An 18,009-nucleotide genomic window follows, 5' to 3' on the forward strand; every position below is an offset into this window, starting at 1 on the left:
ATTTTGATGAAAACTCAACATGCCTACAGTCAGCTGTCCGTTATCTAAAGATAGAAAAATATCTTTCTTGACGTCATTGAGGTTTTATCGTCCATGATGTTATAAGTCATAAAATGTTTATCATTATAGTGTTCTCATTGGTCTCTTAGTGTAATTGTTATAAATTAAACGTGACTGCATAAATCCCAAACAGAATATTCACCTGATTAACGGAACCATGAATCTAACAGGAACAAACAATTAGCCTATCACATGTTATTTAACGCCTACCGCGTTGAATTCATTTTATTGGATGTTGATTTGGATCAGCTGTCTGACGTTTATGAGCTCTTAGCTGTTCCAATACTATGATAATTGGTAATATAATTTATTGTAACTATATAACATAGACATACGGTTGAGATGAGTCACACCGGGATTAGGTGAAAGTTGGATTTGTTTACCGTTTTTATTATAACCCATATAATCATATTCTTCACAAAATTTAAGCTAGTTAGAGTTTGTACTAGTAGCACCCATAGGAAGCGCCATTCGTGGTTACTTAGTTACACATAACACATTGTTTATTAAGGCAGAAAAGGACATTGACTATGTAAACTTTGTGTACGCCATTCACGTAAATAACGAAGCTGAAATAACATGATGGTTAGATGGTCGATCTTCATTTCAAACAATTATAGTGTGTTGAGTTGTATCACAGGGACATGATCATCAAATACTCAACTCTATATATTCCAGTAAATTACATGAATTAACACGAATAACTAACTCATGTGTTGTTAAACATAATTAAAGGGCGCCAGTCGTCGCGCTGCGCATGCGCGACACTTGTGTTGCTAAACATTGATTTTCCCACAATCCAATGCGCTTTTCTAATGAAAGTCACAAGTATGAGGTTTCACCTGGGCGCAACTTGCACTGATTACCGCCGGTGATTTCTTCTATACTCTCCAATCACATAAAAAATACCTTAATTAAAGCTTGGTAACGTCTAAGTCTGTACACGTTAATCTGCGTAACAGTCAATAGTCTCCATCTTTGTTTATATGAGACCCATATATCTCAAGCATGTGTGGCCCGACGACTACCGCCCTTTAATGTGATAAATCGCAAACATGTTCAGCTGACATCAGAATCTCGAGTTGAATTACGTACACATACTAGTACTGTAGTGTAAAATACTAGCAGTATAGTGAAACATACTAGTAGTATAGTGAAACATACTAGTAGTATAGTGAAACATACTAATAGTATAGTGAAACATACTAGTACTATAGTACAACATACTACTAGTATAGTGAAACGTATTAGTAGTATAGGGAAACATATTAGAATAGAGTGAGACATACTCGTAGTGTAGTGAAACATACTAGTAGTATAATGAAACACACTAGTACTATAGTACAGCATAATGGTAGTATAGTGAAACATATTAGTAGTATAGTGAAACATATTAGAATAGAGTGAGACATACTAGTAGTATAGTGAAACATATTAGTAGTATAGTACAACATACTAGTAGTATAGTGAAACATATTAGAATAGAGTGAGACATACTAGTAGTGTAGTGAAACATGCTAGTACTAAGTAGTATAGTAAAACATACTAGTAGTATAGTGAAACATATTAGAATAGAGTGAGACATACTAGTAGAATAGTGAAACATATTAGTAGTATAGTGAAACATACTAGTAGTATAGTGAAACATATTAGAATAGAGTGAGACATACTAGTAGTGTAGTGAAACATACTAGTAGTATAGTGAAACACACTAGTACTATAGTACAACATACTAGTAGTATAGTGAAACATATTAGTAGTATAGTGAAACATATTAGAATAGAGTGATACGTACTCGTAGTGTAGTGAAACATACTAGTAGTATAGTGAAACACACTAGTACTATAGTACAACATATTAGTAGTATAGTGAAACATATTAGTAGTATAGTGAAACATATTGGAGTAGAGTGAGACATACTAGTAGTGTAGTGAAACATACTAGTAGTACAGTGAAACACACTAGTAGTATAGTGCACCATACTAGTAGTATAGTGAAACATACTAGTAGTATAGTGAAACATACTAGTAGTGTAGTGAAACATATTAGAATAGAGTGAGACATACTAGTAGTGTAGTGGAACATAGTAGTATAGTGAAACATACTACTAGTATAGTGAAACATATTAGAATAGAGTGAGACATACTCGTAGTGTAGTGAAACATACTAGTAGTATAGTGAAACACACTAGTACTATAGTACAGCATACTGGTAGTATAGTGAAACATATTAGTAGTATAGTGAAACATATTAGAATAGAGTGAGACATACTAGTAGTATAGTGAAACATATTAGTAGTATAGTACAACATACTAGTAGTATAGTGAAACATATTAGAATAGAGTGAGACATACTAGTAGTGTAGTGAAACATACTAGTAGTATAGTGAAACACACTAGTACTATAGTACAACATACTAGTAGTATAGTGAAACATATTAGTAGTATAGTGAAACATATTAGAATAGAGTGATACGTACTCGTAGTGTAGTGAAACATACTAGTAGTATAGTGAAACACACTAGTACTATAGTACAACATATTAGTAGTATAGTGAAACATATTAGTAGTATAGTGAAACATATTGGAGTAGAGTGAGACATACTAGTAGTGTAGTGAAACATACTAGTAGTACAGTGAAACACACTAGTAGTATAGTGCACCATACTAGTAGTATAGTGAAACATACTAGTAGTATAGTGAAACATACTAGTAGTGTAGTGAAACATATTAGAATAGAGTGAGACATACTAGTAGTGTAGTGGAACATAGTAGTATAGTGAAACATACTACTAGTATAGTGAAACATATTAGAATAGAGTGAGACATACTCGTAGTGTAGTGAAACATACTAGTAGTATAGTGAAACACACTAGTACTATAGTACAGCATACTGGTAGTATAGTGAAACATATTAGTAGTATAGTGAAACATATTAGAATAGAGTGAGACATACTAGTAGTATAGTGAAACATATTAGTAGTATAGTACAACATACTAGTAGTATAGTGAAACATAGTAGTAGTATAGTGAAACATATTAGAATAGAGTGAGACATACTAGTAGTGTAGTGAAACATGCTAGTACTAAGTAGTATAGTAAAACATACTAGTAGTATAGTGAAACATATTAGAATAGAGTGAAACATACTAGTAGAATAGTGAAACATATTAGTAGTATAGTGAAACATACTAGTAGTATAGTGAAACATATTAGAATAGAGTGAGACATACTAGTAGTGTAGTGAAACATACTAGTAGTATAGTGAAACACACTAGTACTATAGTACAACATACTAATAGTATAGTGAAACATATTAGTAGTATAGTGAAACATATTAGAATAGAGTGAGACGTACTAGTAGTGTAGTGAAACATACTAGTAGTATAGTGAAACACACTAGTACTATAGTACAACATATTAGTAGTATAGTGAAACATATTGGAGTAGAGTGAGACATACTAGTAGTGTAGTGAAACATACTAGTAGTATAGCGAAACACACTAGTAGTATAGTACACCATACTAGTAGTATAGTGAAACATACTAGTAGTATAGTGAAACATACTAGTAGTGTAGTGAAACATATTAGAATAGAGTGAGACATACTAGTAGTGTAGTGGAACATATTAGTAGTATAGTGAAACATACTACTAGTATAGTGAAACATATTAGAATAGAGTGAGACATACTCGTAGTGTAGTGAAACATACTAGTAGTATAGTGAAACACAATAGTACTATAGTACACCATACTAGTAGTATAGTGAAACATATTAGTAGTATAGTGAAACATATTAGAATAGAGTGAGACGTACTAGTAGTGTAGTGAAACATACTAGTAGTATAGTGAAACACACTAGTACTATAGTACAACATATTAGTAGTATAGTGAAACATATTAGTAGTATAGTGAAACATATTAGAATAGAGTGAGACATACTCGTAGTGTAGTGAAACATGCTAGTACTAAGTAGTATAGTAAAACATACTAGTAGTATAGTGAAACATATTAGAATAGAGTGAAACATACTAGTAGAATAGTGAAACATATTAGTAGTATAGTGAAACATACTAGTAGTATAGTGAAACATATTAGAATAGAGTGAGACATACTAGTAGTGTAGTGAAACATACTAGTAGTATAGTGAAACACACTAGTACTATAGTACAACATACTAATAGTATAGTGAAACATATTAGTAGTATAGTGAAACATATTAGAATAGAGTGAGACGTACTAGTAGTGTAGTGAAACATACCAGTAGTATAGTGAAACACACTAGTACTATAGTACAACATATTAGTAGTATAGTGAAACATATTGGAGTAGAGTGAGACATACTAGTAGTGTAGTGAAACATACTAGTAGTATAGCGAAACACACTAGTAGTATAGTACACCATACTAGTAGTATAGTGAAACATACTAGTAGTATAGTGAAACATACTAGTAGTGTAGTGAAACATATTAGAATAGAGTGAGACATACTAGTAGTGTAGTGGAACATATTAGTAGTATAGTGAAACATACTACTAGTATAGTGAAACATATTAGAATAGAGTGAGACATACTCGTAGTGTAGTGAAACATACTAGTAGTATAGTGAAACACAATAGTACTATAGTACACCATACTAGTAGTATAGTGAAACATATTAGTAGTATAGTGAAACATATTAGAATAGAGTGAGACGTACTAGTAGTGTAGTGAAACATACTAGTAGTATAGTGAAACACACTAGTACTATAGTACAACATATTAGTAGTATAGTGAAACATATTAGTAGTATAGTGAAACATATTAGAATAGAGTGAGACATACTCGTAGTGTAGTGAAACATACTAGTAGTATAGTGAAACACACTAGTACTATAGTACAACATACTAGTAGTATAGTGAAACATATTAGTAGTATAGTGAAACATATTGGAGTAGAGTGAGACATACTAGTAGTGTAGTGAAACATACTAGTAGTATAGTGAAACACATTAGTAGTATAGTACACCATACTAGTAGTATAGTGAAACATACTAGTAGTATAGTGAAACATACTAGTAGTGTAGTGAAACATATTAGTAGTATAGTGAAACATACTACTAGTATAGTGAAACATATTAGTAGTATAGTGAAACATATTAGAATAGAGTGAGACATACTCGTAGTGTAGTGAAACATACTAGTTGTATAGTGAAACACACTAGTACTATAGTACACCATACTAGTAGTATAGTGAAACATATTAGAATAGAGTGAGACATACTAGTAGTATAGTGAAACACACTAGTACTATAGTACAACATACTAGTAGTATAGTGAAACATATTAGTAGTATAGTGAAACATAATAGAATAGAGTGAGACGTACTAGTAGTGTAGTGAAACATACTAGTAGCATAGTGAAACACACTAGTACTATAGTACAACATACTAGTAGTATAGTGAAACATATTAGTAGTATAGTGAAACATAATAGAATAGAGTGAGACAGACTAGTAGTGTAGTGAAAAATGCTAGTAGTATAGTGAAACATACTGGTAGTATAGTGAAACATATTAGAATAGAGTGAGACATACTAGTAGTGTAGTGAAACATAGTAGTATAGTGAAATATACTAGTAGTATAATGAAACATATTAGAATAGAGTGCAACATACTAGTAGTATAGTGAAACATACTAGTAGTATAGTAAAATATATTAGTAGTTTAGTGAAACATATTAGAATAGAGTGAGACATACTAGTAGTATAGTGAAACATACTAGTAGTATAGTGAAACACACTAGTACTATAGTACAACATACTAGTAGTATAGTGAAACATATTAGTAGTATAGTGAAACATATTAGAATAGAGTGAGACGTACTAGTAGTGTAGTGAAACATACTAGTATTATAGTGAAACACACTAGTACTATAGTACAACATATTAGTAGTATAGTGAAACATATTAGTAGTATAGTGAAACATATTGGAGTAGAGTGAGACATACTAGTAGTGTAGTGAAACATACTAGTAGTATAGTGAAACACACTAGTAGTATAGTACACCATACTAGTAGTATAGTGAAACATACTAGTAGTGTAGTGAAACATACTAGTAGTGTAGTGAAACATATTATAATAGAGTGAGACATACTAGTTGTGTAGTGGAACATATTAGTAGTATAGTGAAACATACTACTAGTATAGTGAAACATATTAGTAGTATAGTGAAACATATTAGAATAGAGTGAGACATACTCGTAGTGTAGTGAAACATACTAGTAGTATAGTGAAACATACTAGTAGTATAGTGAAACATATTAGAAAAGAGAGACATACTAGAAGTGTAGTGAAACATGCTAGTAGTATATTGAAACATACTAGTAGTATAGTGAAACTTATTATAATAGAGTGAGACATACTAGAAGTGTAGTGAAACATACGAATATTATAGTAAAACATACTAGTAGTATAGTGAAACATGCTAGTAGTATAGTGAAACATATTAGAATAGAGTGAGACATACTAGTAGTGTAGTGAAACATGCTAGTAGTATAGTGAAACATACTGGTAGTATAGTGAAACATATTAGAATAGAGTGAGACACACTAGTAGTGTAGTGAAACATATTAGTAGTATAGTGAAACACACTAGTAGTATAGTACACCATACTAGTAGTATAGTGAAACATACTAGTAGTGTAGTGAAACACACTAGTACTATAGTACACCATACTAGTAGTATAGTGAAACATACTAGTAGTGTAGTGAAACACACTAGTACTATAGTACACCATACTAGTAGTATAGTGAAACATACTAGTAGTATAGTGAAACACACTAGTAGTATAGTACAACATACTAGTAGTAGAGTGAAACATACTAGTAGTATAGTGAAACATACTATTAGTATTGTGAAACATACTAGTAGTATAGTGAAACATATTAGAATAGAGTGAGACATACTAGAAGTGTAGTGAAACATGCTAGTAGTATAGTGAAACATACTAGTAGTATAGTGAAACTTATTATAATAGAGTGAGACATACTAGAAGTGTAGTGAAACATACGAATATTATAGTAAAACATACTAGTAGTATAGTGAAACATACTAGTAGTATAGTGAAACATATTAGAATAGAGTGAGACATACTAGTAATGTAGTGAAACATGCTAGTAGTATAGTGAAACATTCTGGTAGTATAGTGAAACATATTAGAATAGAGTGAGACACACTAGTAGTGTAGTGAAACATATTAGTAGTATAGTGAAACATAATAGTAGTATAGTGAAACATATTAGAATAGAGTGAGACATACTAGTAGTGTAGTGAAACATACTAGTAGTATAGTGAAACACACTAGTACTATAGTACAACATACTAGTAGTATAGTGAAACATTCTAGTACTATAGTACAACATACTAGTAGTATAGTGAAACATTAGAATAGAGTGAGACATACTAGTAGTGTAGTGAAACATACTAGTAGTATAGTGAAACATACTAGTAGTATAGTGAAACATTAGAATAGAGTGAGACATACTAGTAGTATAGTAAAATATATTAGTAGTTTAGTGAAACATATTAGAATAGAGTGAGACATACTAGTAGTGTAGTGAAACATACTAGTAGTATAGTGAAACATTAGAATAGAGTGAGACATACTAGTAGTATAGTAAATTATATTAGTAGTTTAGTGAAACATATTAGAATAGAGTGAGACATACTAGTAGTGTAGTGAAACATGCTAGTAGTATAGTAAAACACACTAGTAATATAGTACAACATACTAGTAGTATAGTGAAACATATTAGTAGTATAGTGAAACATATTAGAATAGAGTGAGACATACTAGTAGTGTAGTGAAACATACTAGTAGTATAGTGAAACACAGTAGTACTATAGTGAAACACACTAGTACTATAGTACAACATATTAGCAGTATTGTGAAACATACTAGTAGTATAGTTAAACATAGTAGTAGTATAGTGAAACATTAGAATAGAGTGAGACATACTAGTAGTATAGTGAAACATATTAGAATAGAGTGAGACATACTAGTAGTGTAGTGAAACATACTAGTAGTATAGTGAAACACACTAGTACTATAGTACAACATACTAGTAGTATAGTGAAACATATTAGTAGTATAGTGAAATATATTAGAATAGAGTGAGACATACTAGTAGTGTAGTGAAACATACTAGTAGTGTAGTGAAACACACTAGTACTATAGTACAACATATTAGTAGTATAGTGAAACATATTAGAATAGAGTGAGACATACTAGTAGTGTAATGAAACATACTAGTAGTATAGTGAAACACATTAGTACTATAGTACAACATATTAGTATTATAGTGAAACATATTAGAATAGAGTGAGACATACTAGTAGTGTAATGAAACATACTAGTAGTATAGTGAAACACATTAGTAGTATAGTACAACATACTAGTAGTATTGTGAAACATACTAGTAGTATAGTGAAACATACTAGTAGTATAGTGAAACATACTAGTAGTATAGTGAAACATACTAGTACTATAGTACAACATACTACTAGTATAGTGAAACATATTAATACTATAGTACAACACACTAGTAGTATAGTGCAACATATTAATACTATAGTACAACATACTAGTAGTATAGTGAAACATACTAGTAGTATAGTGAAACACACTAGTACTATAGTACAACATACTAGTAGTATAGTGAAACATATTAGTAGTATAGTGAAACATATTAGAATAGAGTGAGACGTACTAGTAGTGTAGTGAAACATACTAGTATTATAGTGAAACACACTAGTACTATAGTACAACATATTAGTAGTATAGTGAAACATATTAGTAGTATAGTGAAACATATTGGACTAGAGTGAGACATACTAGTAGTGTAGTGAAACATACTAGTAGTATAGTGAAACACACTAGTAGTATAGTACACCATACTAGTAGTATAGTGAAACATACTAGTAGTGTAGTGAAACATACTAGTAGTGTAGTGAAACATATTATAATAGAGTGAGACATACTAGTTGTGTAGTGGAACATATTAGTAGTATAGTGAAACATACTACTAGTATAGTGAAACATATTAGTAGTATAGTGAAACATATTAGAATAGAGTGAGACATACTCGTAGTGTAGTGAAACATACTAGTAGTATAGTGAAACATACTAGTAGTATAGTGAAACATATTAGAATAGAGTGAGACATACTAGAAGTGTAGTGAAACATGCTAGTAGTATATTGAAACATACTAGTAGTATAGTGAAACTTATTATAATAGAGTGAGACATACTAGAAGTGTAGTGAAACATACGAATATTATAGTAAAACATACTAGTAGTATAGTGAAACATGCTAGTAGTATAGTGAAACATATTAGAATAGAGTGAGATATACTAGTAGTGTAGTGAAACATGCTAGTAGTATAGTGAAACATACTGGTAGTATAGTGAAACATATTAGAATAGAGTGAGACACACTAGTAGTGTAGTGAAACATATTAGTAGTATAGTGAAACACACTAGTAGTATAGTACACCATACTAGTAGTATAGTGAAACATACTAGTAGTGTAGTGAAACACACTAGTACTATAGTACACCATACTAGTAGTATAGTGAAACATATTAGAATAGAGTGAGACATACTAGTAGTGTAGTGAAACATACTAGTAGTATAGTGAAACACACTAGTAGTATAGTACAACATACTAGTAGTAGAGTGAAACATACTAGTAGTATAGTGAAACATACTATTAGTATTGTGAAACATACTAGTAGTATAGTGAAACATATTAGAATAGAGTGAGACATACTAGAAGTGTAGTGAAACATGCTAGTAGTATAGTGAAACATACTAGTAGTATAGTGAAACTTATTATAATAGAGTGAGACATACTAGAAGTGTAGTGAAACATACGAATATTATAGTAAAACATACTAGTAGTATAGTGAAACATACTAGTAGTATAGTGAAACATATTAGAATAGAGTGAGACATACTAGTAGTGTAGTGAAACATGCTAGTAGTATAGTGAAACATTCTGGTAGTATAGTGAAACATATTAGAATAGAGTGAGACACACTAGTAGTGTAGTGAAACATATTAGTAGTATAGTGAAACATAATAGTAGTATAGTGAAACATATTAGAATAGAGTGAGACATACTAGTAGTGTAGTGAAACATACTAGTAGTATAGTGAAACACACTAGTACTATAGTACAACATACTAGTAGTATAGTGAAACATACTAGTACTATAGTACAACATACTAGTAGTATAGTGAAACATTAGAATAGAGTGAGACATACTAGTAGTGTAGTGAAACATACTAGTAGTATAGTGAAACATACTAGTAGTATAGTGAAACATTAGAATAGAGTGAGACATACTAGTAGTATAGTAAAATATATTAGTAGTTTAGTGAAACATATTAGAATAGAGTGAGACATACTAGTAGTGTAGTGAAACATACTAGTAGTATAGTGAAACATTAGAATAGAGTGAGACATACTAGTAGTATAGTAAAATATATTAGTAGTTTAGTGAAACATATTAGAATAGAGTGAGACATACTAGTAGTGTAGTGAAACATGCTAGTAGTATAGTAAAACACACTAGTAATATAGTACAACATACTAGTAGTATAGTGAAACATATTAGTAGTATAGTGAAACATATTAGAATAGAGTGAGACATACTAGTAGTGTAGTGAAACATACTAGTAGTATAGTGAAACACAGTAGTACTATAGTGAAACACACTAGTACTATAGTACAACATATTAGCAGTATTGTGAAACATACTAGTAGTATAGTTAAACATAGTAGTAGTATAGTGAAACATTAGAATAGAGTGAGACATACTAGTAGTATAGTGAAACATATTAGAATAGAGTGAGACATACTAGTAGTGTAGTGAAACATACTAGTAGTATAGTGAAACACACTAGTACTATAGTACAACATACTAGTAGTATAGTGAAACATATTAGTAGTATAGTGAAATATATTAGAATAGAGTGAGACATACTAGTAGTGTAGTGAAACATACTAGTAGTGTAGTGAAACACACTAGTACTATAGTACAACATATTAGTAGTATAGTGAAACATATTAGAATAGAGTGAGACATACTAGTAGTGTAATGAAACATACTAGTAGTATAGTGAAACACATTAGTACTATAGTACAACATATTAGTATTATAGTGAAACATATTAGAATAGAGTGAGACATACTAGTAGTGTAATGAAACATACTAGTAGTATAGTGAAACACATTAGTAGTATAGTACAACATACTAGTAGTATTGTGAAACATACTAGTAGTATAGTGAAACATACTAGTAGTATAGTGAAACATACTAGTAGTATAGTGAAACATACTAGTACTATAGTACAACATACTACTAGTATAGTGAAACATATTAATACTATAGTACAACACACTAGTAGTATAGTGCAACATATTAATACTATAGTACAACATACTAGTAGTATAGTGAAACATACTAGTAGTATAGTGAAACATACTAGTAGTATAGTGAAACACACTAGTACTATAGTACAACATACTAGTAGTATAGTGAAACACACTAGTAGTATACTGAAACATATTAGTAGTGCTAGTGAAACATACTAGCAGTGTAGTGAATCATACTAGTAGCATAGTGAAACATACTAGTAGTAGAGTGAAACATACTAGTACTATAGTACAACACACTAGTAGTATAGTGCAACATATTAATACTATAGTACAACATACTAGTAGTATAGTGAAACATACTAGTAGTATAGTGAAACACACTAGTACTGTAGTACAACATACTAGTAGTATAGTGAAACACACTAGTAGTATACTGAAACATATTAGTAGTGCTAGTGAAACATACTAGCAGTGTAGTGAATCATACTAGTAGCATAGTGAAACATACTAGTAGTAGAGTGAAACATACTAGTACTATAGTACAACACACTAGTAGTTTAGTGCAACATATTAATACTATAGTACAACATACTAGTTGTATAGTGAAACATACTAGTAGTATAGTGAAACACACTAGTAGTATACTGAAACATATTAGTAGTATAGTGAAACACACTAGTAGTATACTGAAACATATTAGTAGTGCTAGTGAAACATACTAGCAGTGTAGTGAATCATACTAGTAGCATAGTGAAACATACTAGTAGTATAGTGAAACACACTAGTACTATAGTACAACATACTAGTTGTATAGTGAAACATACTAGTTGTAGAGTGAAACATACTAGTAGTGTAGTGAAACACACTGGTCCTATAGTAGTATAGTGAAACATACTAATAGTATAGTGAAACATATTAGAATAGAGTGAAACATACTAGTAGTATAGTGAAACACACTAGTAGTATACTGAAACATATCAGTAGTATAGTGAAACACACTAGTAGTATACTGAAACATACTAGTAGTATAGTGAAACATACTAGTACTATAGTACAACATACTAGTAGTATAGTGAAACATATTAGTAGTATAGTGAAACATAATAGAATAGAGTGAGACGTACTAGTAGTGTAGTGAAACATACTAGTAGTATAGTGAAACATATTAGAATAGAGTGAGACATACTAGTAGTGTAGTGAAACATACTAGTAGCATAGTGAAACATACTAGTAGTATAGTGAAACATAGTAGTAGTATAGTGAAACATACTAGTAGTGTAGTGAAACATACTAGTAGTATAGTGAAACACTGGTACTAAAGTACAACATACTAATAGTATAGTGAAACACACGAGTAGAATTGTGCAAAATTCGCTACTTGGAATAAAGACAAACATCAATATCTACTTATTACATGTGCCTATCTAATAATAGTGTAGTCATGCATAGAAAACTTTCAATAACTACTGTAGCAGTATTTGATGCGATACAAATAGCTGTGTTGTCTATTGAAAGAACTGTATCAACTGACATGTCACTGAACATTGTTATGCAGTGAGAAGAGACATCAAAATCAATTTAATTACATTGATCATGCAATAGCAATACTAGAAATTAATAACCTTATAGATATGTTGATGAGAAAGCCCATAAATGCATAAAATGGAATAAGTGCGTTTACCTTTCCCTTCAACATTTAATTCATGCACATGTAAAAAACGGGTGCTGGTAATTATTTCTCATGAGTGTTCATTTTACAATTTTTATTTAAATGTATATACAACACCTAATATTAAATTTGTGTATTGCATAGGGAATTAAGTCTCGAGGCGTTTAAACGCTTACGGTACACATAATGTAGTAAAGCTGCTACATGATTGTAAGCAATGTCCAGGTGCCACCAATAGTGGCGGTAAATTGCAGATATAGCTCTCCGGGTGTAATATCATACTTACTGTTATATTTAATGTAATTAAATCTCAGATAATGTTCATCGGAATTTATTTATAAAAAAAATAACTTGTTATTTTCTCTTCTCAAAGGGATAAATAGTTCCCACAATATATGGTACAGTCAGTAATTCGTATACTAGTATATCATTTCATTGTTTCCCCAATGTTAACCCTGTTTAAATGTTTCCTCATTATAAACACCCAAAACGTGTGTATATATTTAAAACGTGTTTTAACTCATTTAAGTATTTTATTTTATTTTATTTTAGTGTAATTGTAAATGAACGGAATAAGTTTGCTTCTCAATTTCTCTTGAAAGTACACTGCAGTCACTAATATGTATATATGTCCATACTGTCCTGTTTTCTGTAGTTTTCTGATATCAGCTTAGTCGGTTGTTTCTGTTATTGCAAATATATATTATATGAGTGGGTGCTTTTATATATTCTATAAAATGTGTATATAAACACACAGAAATTGAATCGTGTAAAGATACTTTGACAATGTTTTCGTGGTATTTGGATACAATGGAGACTCCTTTCATGTTCCATCCACTAAACCGCATTATGAGTCTTCCATATACATCACCTCAATAATATAATACAAGATGCAACCCAATCTGACCTTTACCCGTATACAGCGTTACGAAGACTCTACGGGACAGATGAATAAAACCATGGCAAATGAGTTTTTCTGCTAATGAAAAATAGTTTTACAACGTCTAGTAATTGCCTTAGTTGCTGTTGTTGATAGTGATAATAGATATGTTATTATCTGCATTAGGGTCTTCCGATGAATACGTGTTTTACTTATTTCCAAGTGTATTCAAGATATTCAGAATAAACTGATCTTAACAAGGCAGAGGGGCAAAAGATAGGGAGAAATATGACGATGTTCTACAGTTTCCATGGAATTCAAACAAAGATAAATCATGTAATTATTTGTTGTTGCTTTTTTTGTTTAGATTTTTGCTTGTTTCCTTGTTTGTTTTTTTTTTTGTTTTTTTTTTTTTTGTTTTTTTTTTTTTTTTTTTGTGTGTGTGTGTTTGAGGACATGTTGAAGTTCATTTGAATGCGTTTCAACAGTTATCACTCAATCTAAATAAACTCAGATTATCGTAAGGCGGATTAAAGACCCCAAACGACTGCATGATCATATTCACATTGCGATTATGAACAATGACGGATTAAAAAGTGCACGTCATACAAGGGAAGATTATGTATTTATATTGGCTTTAGTTTTGATTGCAGGCGTCCTATTGGGATTTGCATACTAAACACTGCCGCTATGCAGTATCCATAAATTGTTGTTGTCTGATTTATCATGTTATATCCTATGGGGATAGCACATTTATAAGAGGACATAGGTGTTGTATTCTGTTTTACGTGGCAATTATGATGCTCAATAGAAACAACAAATGTCTTAATTCGTGCGCTCGATATTCAGTCGTCAAGTCAAGTTAGCCGATGAATCGATGAACAATTTTATAGGATTTGCACATCGCCGACACAGAAAAAACGACATAGCATAAAATGGTTAAATGCGAACCATTTTACATTCCTCATTTTATTTAACATTTTCACCACCAGTTCCGTCTTTTCATCACAAATTCACAAAATAGTCCTATTTATAGTCTGTCCTTGCCTTCAGAAGAATATGACAAAAATAGTCAATTTTTGTCGAGTAAAAACTAAAAATTTACTCAATTTTTCTGTTGGCCTTAAAATTAGGGTTCATTTCCATAAAAATGAAATATATAAGAATAAAAAACAATTGCTAAAAAATTTGGGCAAGGAAGTCTGGTTAAGAGGTTAAGGGGAAAAGTATAGTTTCATATTTCATATTCTTGTTCTGAGTATTTGTAACACCGTCTACGAACGCGTGACGGGTGTGTGATCAATAACATCGTGACATGGTAAACTATAAAAATGTGTACATCACAAGTTTAAATTTCATAGTTGTAACATAAACCTAATCCCCACACCAGTCACAGTGGTAAATTACTTTATAGTAGGTAAAGTAATATGTACAAATGTTGAAATTTTGCAACTAGAGAACACGATTCAAACAAGCACAAAGATTGATTGCAACCGCCACTGATCATCACCTTACTTACGCTATCAGAGACCTTTACTCACAGGGGACAAGTGAAGTTAAAATAAGACCTAAGTTGGCAAATATAGTTGCCCAAAGGCTTGAATTTAACGAGGAGAAGTCAGTGACTACAAGGTACAACGACTCCTATATAATAACCTAACATCATAATTGCCGTACTTTAATAGGTACCCTGGGACGAACGCGATTTATTAGAGTTCTACTTTTATAATGGCCATGTCGCTACACACGGTAAGTACATATGAGAAAAGAGTCATTTAGATCAGTATATTTAACTTATATGATGGTTATGGCATGATGATAATTGTAACTGGCGACATTTGCGCAGGTGACACAGGAGCTAGCAATCATAGACGCCCCCGACATATCGTAGGGTTATGGTGTTTATTACCATTAAGTGAAACTACGTATAATCAGCGTATGTTTACAGCTATAACGACTGGAAGGCTACCGCCATATCTCTTCTCGTATGCTTTACGTCGCAATTTTTCTATAGGATTCTGAAACATGTGTCGATAAGGTGACGATGCTCTCTTACGCTGACCGTTGTGTTACGTATTTCAACGTACGACGGTACAATAATAATGCATGTAGATTATCGAATGCTGAATAAAATAATACATCAAATATTAGTCATGTAAGATTGAGTATTTCGGCTACTATATTTACAATAAAGCGATACGCATGCGCATTACAAATTATAAGAGCATCATCTCACATATTTATGTAGAACTAAATGTTGCCGCTATTCTGTTCAACTCAGTAATTGGGCATAATCCGACTGCGAATCTTTCTTGTATTATCAAAGATGTCACATGCAGGTCGTTACTGCGGGGTAACTCAAAGCATAAATTGATGGATTAGGGAGGTATGATATTTGGAAGTTGAAAAGATAAATGGGTCTATCGAGACTAGACGGGTCCCTCCCATGGACATATACTAAATATATAATAATCTAAAAGGAGTCAAAATATTATATTTGTTGTATGCGTATGTACCTGACAAAGAACATTGCTAAATTTAATGTGGCACGTGATTTCAGCTCTCTAGATAGTACACTGTTGACATGTTTCATTGAAAACATTTAAACTGCAGTAAAATTAGCTTGACTTGATATTTACGGCATTTGGTTGTTGGGATACACACGCAAATGTTAGGTGCATAATGCGTCGTTATTTTGAATGTGAATTTTATGTAGATTTTTGTGTTATTTCCTGCATGCAGACGGTTTTCTAGTTTGATGATTTTGTCTTTCAGAAAATTATGCTAATTCCTAGTATGTATAATTATTCTGCTTACAAAATTAAATTCAATAGGACGAGAAACATTTCCCACTTTCCGAAAAACATGGTTTTTACATTTTTTGATCAGGAAATTTATCAAAATGTATTGGAAAAGAAGATAACTTTACTTTTGTATTATGATTGAATATATAAAAGTATTATTGTATGTCACAAGTGTGTCTAAAGTGCCTGTGAAATAGTCCACGACTACAAAACCCATCAATGTATACGTTACATCACTTGATGCTATGATCTTAGGATGGCAGTGACACTAAAGAAATTGTTTATTTCATTAAAATTATATTTATACAAGATATTGCACAGAACACTTTTGTACAATAGAAATAAATGATACGAGACAAACAGTATAGTTTTATGGACAGAAAATATGTTATGAAACCTGCTAACCTATAAATATCCAGTTTACCATATGTTATTATCATCGCGATATATAAAGTATTATGTACTGTATATAATTGTCGTATCTTTAGTTGAAGTAGTTAGTTTGGTCAGCCATGTGCACTTTAACAGTTTGTGCTAACAGCCGTTAATATATGAGTGTTAATAGGTGATTTTCCGTACAATTGCGAGATCTCGCGAGATGCATGAAAGACGCGCGTCGAACGTTTGCCGCAAAAATCGAATGATTTGATTTTGAATACGAATTTCTTAATTTCGTAGCACACATCGACCGGCCGATCTTCGACAGAGCAATATTGCTTCCGAATACTCTTACTTAATCGAAATTGCCTATCATCAAATGTGGAGAGCACATTATTAATCATGGAAATGTCCCCCGAAATACTTTCGCATTTGTCGAATCCCACGCGATGTTTGACGCCTCTACGACGCTATGACCTTTGTTTGTCCTGTTTTTACGTTCGATTTCACGCATAACGCGTGATTCTCGCAGTGAACGGAAATGGTCAATTTCTTGTAGTTTCTGATTGGATAAATGCAAGATATGACGTGGAACACGTGTGTTGTTTACATCTCTACCCTTAGTACAAATGTGTACCATTTTATCGGCAGGTACAGCACACAGGTTACAGATTTATGTTGCAGGATCCACTTACAGGGTCAGGTTACTAGTCATGGAGGACACATTGTATAGCCAATATACTGTGAATGGCGTTTTTTCTGGGGGGGGGGGCAATGTGTTATCTAATAAAAACAAACC

The sequence above is a fragment of the Saccoglossus kowalevskii genome, chromosome 15 (assembly GCF_978046115.1).
Source record: "Saccoglossus kowalevskii chromosome 15, keSacKowa6.1, whole genome shotgun sequence".
NCBI lineage: Eukaryota > Metazoa > Hemichordata > Enteropneusta > Harrimaniidae > Saccoglossus > Saccoglossus kowalevskii.